Consider the following 11,941-nt stretch of genomic DNA (forward strand, 5'->3'; position numbering starts at 1 on the left):
CTACTATTTTATTTATTTATTTATTTATTTATTTATTTATTTTAATGTTTACTTATTTATTTCGAGAGAGAAAGTGTGTATGCGTGAGCTGGGGAAGGACAGAGAGAGAAGGAGAGAGAGAATCCCGAACAGCCTCCTGCTATCTGCTATCAGCGCAGAGCCTGACACGGGGCTCTATCTCAATAACCGCAGGATCATGACCTGAGCCGAAATCAAGAGTCAGATACTTTTTTCTCTTAATTTAAAATTTTTTTTTCAACGTTTTTTATTTATTTTTGGGACAGAGAGAGACAGAGCATGAACGGGGGAGGGGCAGAGAGAGAGAGGGAGACACAGAATCGGAAACAGGCTCCAGGCTCCGAGCCATCAGCCCAGAGCCTGACGCGGGGCTCGAACTCACGGACCGCGAGATCGTGACCTGGCTGAAGTCGGACTCTTAACCGACTGCGCCACCCAGGCGCCCCTTTTCTCTTAATTTTAAAAAAATATTTACTTATTTTTGATAGAGAGAGCATGAGCAGGGGAGGAGCAGAGAGAGAGGGAGACACAGAATCTGAAGCAGGGTCCAGGCTCCGAGCTGTCAGCACAGAGCCAAACGTGGGGCTCAAAGCCATGAACCGTGAGATCATGACCTGAACCAAAGTTGGAAGCTTAACCAACTCAGCCACCTAGGCACCCATACTTTTTTTTTCTTTTTTTTTTTTTTTTTTAAAGTAAACTCTATGCCAAACCTGGGACTGAAACTCATGGCCCCAAGATCAAGAGTCCCATGATCTACTGACTGAGCCAGCAAGGCACCCCAGTGGGACTTTATTGTTAACCTCTTGTGTGTCCTTAGGTAAGCTCCCTTACTTCCTTGGGCCTCAGTTTCCTTGTGTAAAACAGGTGGGTTGGGTGGATGATCTTTGGGATCCCTTCTGGCTCAGACCTCCTGCACCTTCCATCAGCCCCGCCCATCCCCAAAGGCCTCTATTTCTTGGCTCTTGCCCTGGCCCAGACCTCCCTTGTGGCTCACAAAGATTGCTCCAACAGTCTCTGCACTGTCTCTGGTCTCCACTCTTTTCTCCTCCACCCCACACATCACCCAGGTAAAATGGCTTTAGGAACCTCCTGTGGTCTCCCATGGCCTCCCTTAGAATGATTCACTTCATCAGCTGGCATTCAGCACATCCTGCCTGCAGTCTTGGACCCTGGACTCAGTTTCCTCATGTGCCAAGTGGCACTAACAACCCCTGAGTTAGAGGATTCTGTTATGGACACACTGGGGCACATGCGAAGAGCCTGGGGGAAACACTGGATGGCCTGACCAGCACTCTTGTCTTCCCTGTGCTGGAAAGGCTGCCCATCCAACCCCCACTCTCCTTCATCCAAATTGGGAAGGTCCTCAAGGCTGGTTCCAGTACTGCCCCCTCCTAGAGAGGCCAGGCCCCCCAGCAGCCCCATCAGAGGTAACCTTGCCCATGTGGAGCTGCTACAGGGCTGGACTGCCTCCATCTACAGCTCCCACCGTCCTGTGGAGAATGCACAACTGGGAGTCCTAGACAACCAGCTGGCAGGATGCTTGCTGAGAGAATGGCTGGGTCTGTGGGCTCCTGCCCATGCCCTGTTCCTTCCTACAGGGCTGTGTTTTTGACAGGGGATTATCTTTGACCCTCAGAGACAGCCTTACTGCCAACTCCACAAAAGCTCCTAGTGGGGACTCATGGCAGGCTTTTAGCTAGAAGCTTTAGACCCTCTCTTGCCCTGTTCCAATGACTGACCCAGTGGATTCTCAGAAACCTTTCCAAAGGCCCAGGAAGGAATAGCTGGCAGGAAATACAAGTTATTAGAAGAGACATCTAAGGGAAGAGAAGCCAGAACCTAAACACTAGGAGACTTCCGAGGTCTAAACACTGTCAGCCACTTAGTAATTATAGGACCTTGAGGAGATTACCTAACGTCTCTGAGCCTCAGCTTCCTCACCAGTAAAATGGGGACAATAATACTATCTCATCCTATGACAAAATAGTTAAATGATATATGTAGAGTGCTTATTAGCTCATAGCTTGGCACCTCACGAATGCTCAGAAAATGGTAACTACGGGGGCACCTGGGTGGCTCAGTCGGTTAAGTGTCCGACTTCAGCTCAGGTCATGATCTCACAGTTCGTGAGTTCAAGCTCCACATCAGGCTCTCTGCTGTCAATACAGGGCCTGCTTCAGATCCTCTGTCCCCATCTCTCTCTCTGCCCCTCCCCCACTTGTGTTTTCTCTCTCTCTCAAAAAATAAACATTAGAAAAAAAGAAAATGATAACTATAATCCTTGTTGAAGAAAGATGGATCAAGGCCCCCAGCTGAGGTAGGAAGGACTTTGGGAAGGAGGGAGGCACTGAGGCACTGGTCGCTCAGCCTGGGGTAGGCAGGTGGCTAATAGCTGGCATAAAAACACAAAGTTCCAAGCCCGGTGCCAAGCAGTCTACATACATTATTTCATTTAAACCTCAGGCTCTTCCTTTGTTAAAAGTAGGGGTTTGGAACAGAAGCTTCCTAAGGCTTTGCCAGTTCAGTGAGCACTTGTTTTCAGTTCACAGAGGTTTTCCATGTAGAAAGTACTTTTGACTTTATAGAGCCAACTCTGTGAGTGTTCTGATCGTTGTAGATGGTCATACAACCAGATCTGGGACTCGAACCAGGGAGGACGGCTCCATCTTTCCCCAGAATCTGGTGGCAGATAGCTCTAAGAGGGTTGGGTGAGATCTGAAGTCCCACCAAAAGCCTAGGGAGGAGCATGGCCCTTGAAGGCAACGACGTCATGGAAGCTTGGCTCTGGCTCCTGCCCAGTGTCCGGTTCTGTCGGCCTGTGCCGGGGCCCAGAGGCCTGGGTCTGGAACTCATCAGCTCCACCTGTCAAACCCTCCCTGGCCGGTACCCAGGGGCCTTCAGTTATCACTAAGGAGTGCATGGCCTCAGTCCAGGGGCCCTGTATCCCTTCCCTGGTGGGGACTTAGGGCGAGGAGCTATGCCCCCATCAGACAAGCAGCCCCAGTTTGACTGAGCTCTGTTATATGACAGGTACCATGAAATATACAAAGACCTCAGTCATTTAATAAATATTTATTGCATACCTATAGTGTGCCTGGCCCTGAGCTGGCTCCAGGGAATCTGACAGAAATTCCTGCCTACACTCTAGTAAAAGAAATTGTAAAGGAAAGCAGAAGTGTGATGGGAAATAAAAAAGAGAGCAATTCGCTTTACACAGAGTAAGTAGTCAGAAAAGGCCTCTGAGCTGAGAGAGAAAGTACAGCTAGAAAGAGCAGTCCAGACAGAGGAGAGGGCCCATGCAAAGGCCCTGAGATAGGAAAATCTGGACTGTCTGGAGAGCCACAAGACCACTGTGAGGGGGACCCAGCAAGCTCTCTCCCAATAAGTGCCCACTGGACAAATGAACAAACCATCACGAGAATTTCTGCTTCCAGCTGAGTTGGAGTAACCGGGACTGGATTTATGTCCCCACCTGAGATGACTAAAATTCCCCACAGAATATGTGAAACAACGGTTCTCAAGGCATTGGACGTCAGACTAGGAAAAGCAGTGACTCCTGAGAGTAGGAACCAAATGGGGAGAGGCTTATGAATGCCCCACCTTACTGCCTAAAGAAAGTGTCCAGAGCAGAGCACAGGGAGAGAAGGGCAGGTGGAGACCAGCAGTCTCCTGCACTGACAAGATGAAGTCAGGAGCCTGGGGACACAAGACAGAGAACCAAAAAGGAGAAAGTTGCACACAGAACTGTGGAGCTCTACAGAGGTAGTACCCCTTTGGTCATTCAGCATAGTGCCTGCATTTGAAGAAACTACTCAAAAGCACGGTTAGAATCAACCAGTAGGGTTAGAGAGAATAATCCTGCGAGTTCACACGAGGCTAGGAATAGTGCTGGCTCCCAGGAACCAGAGTGGAAACCTCACAATTAATGGGGCATTGAGTAGAGCACTCACAAGACTTTTTGACTCAGAAGTGGGTGAAGACAAAACATCACTCTGGCCCCAACAAAAGCAAGATCTGAAAAAGGACCAAATTGTTTCCAAGTGCTTTTGCACCCCAGAGCAAAACTCAAGAATATTGATAAGATTACAGAAATATCCAGCACCCAACAAAATAAAATCCACAGTGTCTGCCAACCGATAAAAATTAGCACATATACAAAGAAACAGGAAAGTATGACCCATAATGAAAAGAAAAACCGATCAATTGAAACCTACCCAGAATTACCCAGATGATGGGATTAAGAGACATAGACATTAAAACAGTTATTATAACCACGTTCCACATGTGCAAGAAGATAAAACAAAGACTGACCATGTGAAGTAGAGAAATAGAAGATATTTTTAAAAGACCCAAATTAATTAAAATTCTAAGGATGAAAACTATAATGTCTGAGATAGAAAATACACTAGATGGATTAATGGAACATTAGACATAGCAAAGGACTAACGAACTTCGAATATATAGTACAGAAGCTATCCCAAGTAAAATACACAGAGAAAAAAAGCTTCAAAATAATAATAACACGGCATTGGCGGGCTGTGACATGACTTCAAGTGATCTAATGTGTGTGTGTAATTAGAGTCCCCCAAAGAGGGAAGAGGATGAGAAAAAGAAATACTTGAAGGAAAAGGAAAAAAGAACTGAAAAACTTCTAACTTTGATGAAAATCTGATAAATCATTAGATCTAAAATATTTAATGAACCCCAAGCACAATACACAGAAACTATACCAAGCTCTCTGCTCCTCTCAGCTCAACACACTGTTGCATCTCCTTGTGCACTGCCAGTTGGTTCCCTGAGACACAATGGAAAAGCTTGGAGTAAACGGATTTGGCCATGTTGGATACCTGGTCATCAGGGCCACTTTTTTTTTTAAAGATTTTATTTTTGGGGCACTTGGGTGGCTCAGTCAGTCAAGCATCCGACTCTTGGTTTTGGCTCAGGTCATGATTTCACAGTTAATGAGTTCGAGCCTTGCATCGGGCTCTGTGCTAACAGAGCCTGTGTGGGATTCTCTCTCTCCCTCTCCCACTGCCCCTCCCATCTCTCCCTCTCTCTCTCTCTCTCTCTCTTTCTCTCTCTCTCTCTCTATCAAAATAAATTAGAAAGCTTTTAAAAAAGTATTTGATTTTTAAGTAATCTCTACACACAATGATCAAGAGTCACATGCTCTACCAATTGAGTTACCCAGGCCAGGTACCCCAAGGGCTGTTTTTAATTCTAACAAAGTACTGTTGCCATCAGTGATCCCTTCATTGATCTCAACTACATCGTCTACATGTTCCAGAAAGATTCTACCCATGGCAAGTTCAATGGCCCAGTCAAGGCTGAGAACGGGCAGCTTGTCATCAGTGGAAAGCACATCTCCATCTTCTAAGAGTGAGATCCCACCAACCTCAAATAGTGTGATGCTGGTGCTGAGTATGTTGTAGAGTCCAATAATGTCTTTACTATCTTGGAGAAGACTGGGGCTCACATGAAGGGTAGAGCCAAAAGGGTCATCATCTCTGCCCCTTCCTTTGATGCCCCCATGTTTGTGATGGGAATGAACCATGGGAGGTATGACAATTCCCTCAAGACCATCAAATGCTTCCTGCACCACCAACTGCTTGGTGCCCCCTGTCTAAAGTCATCCATGACAACTTTAGCATCATGGTGGGACTCATGACCACAGTCCATGCCATCACTGCCACCCAGAAGACTGTAGATGGCCCCTCTGGTAAGCTGTGGCATGACAGCCATGTGCTGTGCAGAACATCACCCTTGCTCCTACTGGCAATGCCACAGCTATGGGCAAGGTAATTCCTGAGCTATATGGGGAGCTCACCAACATGGTCTGCCATGTCTCCACTCTCAATGTGTCAGCAGGATCTGACCTGCTGCCTGGAGAAAGCTGCCATATGTGATGAGATCAAGAGGGTGGTGAAGCAGGTATCAGCCCCCTCATGGGCATCCTGATTTGCACTGAGAACCTGGTTTGTCCTGCAACTTTAATAGGGATACCCACCCTTCCACCTTTGACGCTGGGGCTTGTGTTACTCTCAATGAACACTTTGTCAAGCTCATTTCCTAGTATGAAGATGAATTTGACTACAGCAAAATGGTGGTAGACCTTACAATCCACATGACCTCCAAGGAGTAAGAGTCTCCCAGACCAAGAGCCCCAGCAAGAACACAAGAGGAAGACAGAGGCCCTTAGCTGCTTGAGGGCCCCAACTCAATCTCCCAACACACTGTATTTTCCAACTCAGACCCCCTAAAGAGTGGGAGGAGCTTGGGGAGCCTTCCTGGTCATGTACCACCAATAAAGTACACTGAACCCAGCCCACTCCCCTCCAAAAAACCTATACCAAGGTATATTGTAAGTTGTTTTTAAAATGTGATAAAGAGAAAATTTAAAAGCAGTCAGAGTAGGGGCACCTGGATGGCTCAGTCAGTTAAGCATCCGATTTCAGCTCAGCTCATGATCTTTCGGTTTGTGAATTTGAGCCCCATGTCCAGCCCTGTGCTGACAGCTCAGAGCCTGGACCCTGCTTCGGATTCTGTGTCTCCCTCTCTCTCTGCCCCTCCCCTGCTCATGCTCAGTCTCTCCCTGTCTCTCAAAAATAAATAAACATTAAAAAATTTTTTTTAAAAAGCAGCCAGAGTAAAAAGACATATTACATACAAATATAAATAAGGCTAATGGATTTATTATGGTCAGAAACTGTGCAAGCAAGAAAATAGTGGAGCCACATTTTTAAAATGCAGAAAGAGGGGCACCTGGCTGGCTCAGCCAGAAGAGCATGTGACTCTTGATCTCAGGGTCGTGAGTTCAATCCCCATGTTGGGTGTAGAGGTTACTTAAATGAACAAATACAAACTTGAAAAAATAAAAATAACGGGCACCTGGGTGGCTCAGTTGGGTTAAGCGTCCGACTTCAGCTCAGGTCATGATCTCAAGGTTTGTGAGTGCAAGCCCACATCGGGTTCTCTGCTATCAGTGGAGAGCCTGTCTCTGCCCCTCCCCAGCTCACATGTGTGTGTGTGCACGCTCTCTCAAAAATAAACAAAAAATAAAAATAAAATACAGAAATAAAAAATACAACATCAACCTAAAATGTTTACCTTCCACCTTAAGACACCATAAAAAGAAGAGCAAACTAAATCTACAGCAAGCAGAGGTAAGGAAACAGTAAAAATTAGAGTGTAAATTAATGAAATAGAGAATAGGAAAATAGAGAAAAATCAATAAACCAAAAGTTGTTTTTTGAAAAGGTCAACAAAAGTGACAAACCCTTAGAATGATCAAGAAAAGAGAAAGATCACTAGAATCAGAAATGAAAGAAGGAACATTACTGCCAACTTTACAGAAATAAAAAGGATTATAAAAGCATAAGGAATACTATCAACAACCTTCTGCCAATAAATTTAATAACTTAGATGAAATGGACAAGTTCCTAGAAAGAAACAAACTACTGAAACCAATTCAAGAAGAAATAGGCAATCTGTATAGACCTATAACAAGTAAAGAGATTGAAGTATTAATTTAAGAAATCACCCACAACCTTAGATAGTTTCACTGAGGAATTCTACAAAATATTTAAAGAAGAATGAATACAATTCTCCACAAACTCTTCCAGGAAACAGAAGAGAGGGAAACAATTCTCAACTCATTTTATTATGTCTGATACCAAAACCAAACAAAGAGATCACAAGAAAACCACAGACCAATATCTCTTAAGAATACAGAGACAAGGGGCGCCTGGGTGGCTCAGTTGGTTAAGCGTCTGACTTCAGCTCAGGTCATGATCTCACAGTTCATGGGTTCAAGCCCAGTGTCAGGCTCTGTACCGACAGCTAAGAGCCTGGAGCCTGCTTTGGATTCTGTGTCTCCCTCTCTCTCTGCCCCTTCCCTGCTTGTGCTCTCTCCCTCTCAAAAATAAATAAATAAACATTAAAAATTAAAAAAAAAATAATACAGAGACAAAAATCAACAAAATACTAGCAAGCTGAATCCAGCAATATATAAAAAGAATTATACCACGGTGAAGTGGAATTTATTCTGGGAATGCAAGGTTAGTTTAACTTCCAAAAATCTATTAATGTAATAAACTTTATCAATAGAATAAAAACCAAAAAGCACATAATTGTCTCAAAAGGTAGAAAAAAACCAAAAAGCAGTTGACAGAATCCAATACCCATTCATTTAAAAAAAGGGGGGGGGGGATAGAATGGAATTCCCTCCACATGATAAAGGGCAGCTATAAAAACTGCACAGTGGGGGAGGCTGCGTGGCTCAGTCAGTTACACATCTGACCCTTGGTTTCAACTCAGGTCATGATCTTACAGTTCATGGGTTCAGGCCCCACATCAGGCTCTGCTGCTGGCAGCACAGAGCCTGTTCAGGATTCTCGGTCTCCTCTCTCTCTGCTGCTTGCCCATTCACACTATCTCTGTCTCTCTCAACATAAATAAATAAACTTAAAAAAAAAAGAACTACACAGCTAACATCGTACTTAACAGTAAAAGATTGATGCTTTCCTCCTAAGATCAGGAACAAGACAAGGATGTCTGCTCCCACTAATTTTATTCAACACTGTATTAGAAGTTCTAGTCAGAGTAACTAGGCAATAAATAGAAATTTAAAAAATCAAGATTGGTAAGGAAGAACATACAACTATATATGTAGATGACTTGATCTTGTATATAGGAAGTCCTTAGGAATCCACACACACAAAAAAACACTATTAGAACTAATAAACAAGTTCAGCAGGTTTACATGATGAAAGATTAGTATATAAAAATTGATTGTATTTCTATATATAAATCAAGAATCTGAAAATAAAATTAAGGAAACAATTCCATTTATAATAGCATCGAAAAGAACAAAGTACTTAGGAATAGTACATATGCTGCAAAAGTGCGTACCAAAATACTTAGGAATAGATTTGATAAAAGAAATGAAAAACTTATACTCAGAAAACATTATTGAAAGAAATTAAAGATCAAAATAAATGGAAAACATCCCATGTTCATGAATCAGGAGACTGAGTATTGTTAAGATAGCAATACTCCCCATTTATTCGACCTACAGATTCAGCACAATTCCTGTCAGAATTCCAGTTGCATCTTTGTAGAAATTGACAAGCTGATGCTAAAATTCATATTCAAATTGCAAGGGGCCTAGAATAGCCAAAACAATCTTGAAAATTAAGAACAAAGTTGGGGGATCTATACTTTTTCACTTTAAAACTTACTACAGGGGCACTTGGATGGTTTAGTCGGTTAAGTGGCTGACTCTTTTTCTTTCTTTTTTTAAATTTTTTTGAGAGAGAAAGAGAGCACAATCAGGAGAGGGGAAGAGAGAGAGGGAAAGAGAGAGAATCCTAAGCTGGCTCCACACTGTCAGCACGGAGACTGATGCAGGGCTCAAACTCACGAATTATGAGATCATGACCCGAACTAAAATCAAAAGTCAGATGCTTAACTGACTGAGACACCTGGGGGCCCCAAACACCCCTGCTCTTTCTCTCTCAAAATAAATAAAATAAACTTAAAAAACATAAAATAAGACTTACTATAAAGCAGCCAACAATAATTTAAGATAGTGTGATACTAGCATAAGGATAGACATATGGGTCAGTGGAATAAAATTGAGAGTCCAGAAACAAACCCATGTGTCTATGGTCAATTGATTTTCAACAAGGGTGAAAAGACCAATTGTGAAAGAATAGTCTTTACAGCAAATAGTGCTGTGACAACTGGATAGTCAGTCATGTGCACAAAAAAAAAAAAAAAAAAAAAGCAGTTGGAAACCTTACCTCATATCATATACAAAAAGTAACTCAAACAGATCAAATACCTAAATGTATGAGCTAAAATTATAAAACTCTTATTTAGAAAACATAGGAGTAAATCCCAAATTAGGCAAAGGATTCCTAAATATGACGTCAAAAGCACAAGCAGCAAAAGAATAATCAGATAAAATAGACTTCATCAAAATTTAAAAGTTTTGTGCTTCAAAGGGCACTCTTAAGAAAGGGAGAAAACACAGAGTGGGAGAAAATGTTTGCAAACTATATATCTGATAAGGGACTTGTATATAGTATAAAGAACTCTTATAATGAGATAGTAAATAGGGGCACCTGGGTGGCTCAGTCAGTTAAGTATCTGACTCTTGATTTCCATTCAGGTCTTGATCTCTCAGTTCATGGGGTAAAGCACCACCTCGGGCTCCCCGCGACAGCATGGAGGCGGCTCAGGATTCTCTCCTCTCTCTTTGTTCCTCCTTGCACCTCCCCCCCGCCACTTACATGTGCACACGCTCTCTTTATCTCAAAATAAATAAACATAAAATAATAATAATAAAACAAACCAATTAAAAATTGAGCAAAAGATCTGGATAGACATTTCTCCAGAGAAGATACACAAATGGCCAATAAACACATGAAAAGGTGCTTGACATGATTCATAAAAACTCTATGACAATACATTCGATAACCTAGATGAAATGGACTAATTCTCTATGACACAAAGCGTGAAAGCTAACCCAAGAAGAGGTAAATAATCAAAATAGCCCTATATCTATTTTAAAAAGTGAAAAAGGATAATCTTTCAACAAATGATGCTGGGACAATTGGATATTCATAGCTACACACAAAAAAAGAAAGTTGACTGACACCTCATATATATGCCCAAACTAACTCAAAATAGATGACAGACCTAAGAGTTAAAATTACAGGCAATAATTAGAATTTCTAAAAAAAATTTAAACCCTTCTTGGTTACCACTTTATTTTTTTATTATTATTTTTAATGTTTATTTTTGAGAGAGAGAGAGAGACAGAGCGCAAGGGGGGAGGGGCAGAGAAGGAGGGAGACAGAATCTGAAGCAGGCTCCAGGCTCTGAGCTGTTACCACAGAGCCCCACGTGGGGCTCAAACTCATGAGCCATGAGATCATGACGCGAGCCAAAGTTGGACGCTTAACCTACTGAACCACCCAGGCACCCCAGAATTTCTAAAATTAAAATTGCTGAAACTAAAGGTTTAGTGAAGATGTGAAGCAACTAGAACTTTCATACACTGCTGGTGGGAATGTAAAATAGTAAAGCCACTTTGAACAACAGCTCAGCAAAACTTAAGCATAGTATTCACCTACCAAATGACGAAGCCATTCCACTTCTAGGTATTTATCCAAAAGAAATAAAAGCATTTATCTCTGTATAAAGACTTACACATAAATGTTTGTAGTAGCTTTATTTGCAATAGTCAAAACCTGGAAATAACCCAAATGTACATCAACGGGTAAATTAAAAAATTGTTATATATCCATGTAATTGATTACTACTCCGCAACAGAAATGGATCTATTAAGATATACAACCACATGGACGACTCTCAAAACAATTAAGCTGACTGAAAGAAGACAGACAAAAAAGAGTACATGTTGTATGGCTCCATTTATATAAAATTCTATAAATGCAAACTAGTCTATAGTAACTGAAAGCAGCTGAGTGGTTGCCTGGGGTGACAGTCAGCAGGGAGCTGGAGGGATTAAGGAGGGACAGGAGGAAACTTTTGTGGGGGATGGTTATGTTTATTATCTTGAATGTGATGATGGTTTCACAAATGTATATCTACATGAAAGCTTACAAATGGGGCACCTGGGTGGCTCAGTTGGTTAAGCATCTGACTCTTGATTTTGGCTCAGGTCATGATCTCAGGGTCATGAGATTGAGCCTTGCATTGGGTTCTGCACTGACTGTGCAGAGCCTGCATGGGATTCTCTCTCCCTCCCTCCCTCTCTCTCTGTCAGTGCCCACCTCTCACAAGTGCTCTCTCTCAAAAAAAGGGGGAAAAAGCTTCCCAAACTGTACTTTACAATGTGCAATTTATTGTATGCCAATTACACCTTGATTAATGTTTAAAACACTATTTT

The 11,941-nt window shown here is 42.5% G+C and overlaps 1 pseudogene; it reads left to right on the forward strand.

Annotated features, from left to right (window-relative positions):
- Nucleotides 1-2,767: 2,767 nt before the first annotated feature.
- LOC102959950 lies at nt 2,768-6,430 on the forward strand (annotated as a pseudogene).
- Nucleotides 6,431-11,941: the final 5,511 nt, after the last annotated feature.

Source organism: Panthera tigris, chromosome B3, assembly GCF_018350195.1.
Source record: "Panthera tigris isolate Pti1 chromosome B3, P.tigris_Pti1_mat1.1, whole genome shotgun sequence".
Classification (NCBI taxonomy): Eukaryota; Metazoa; Chordata; class Mammalia; order Carnivora; family Felidae; genus Panthera; species Panthera tigris.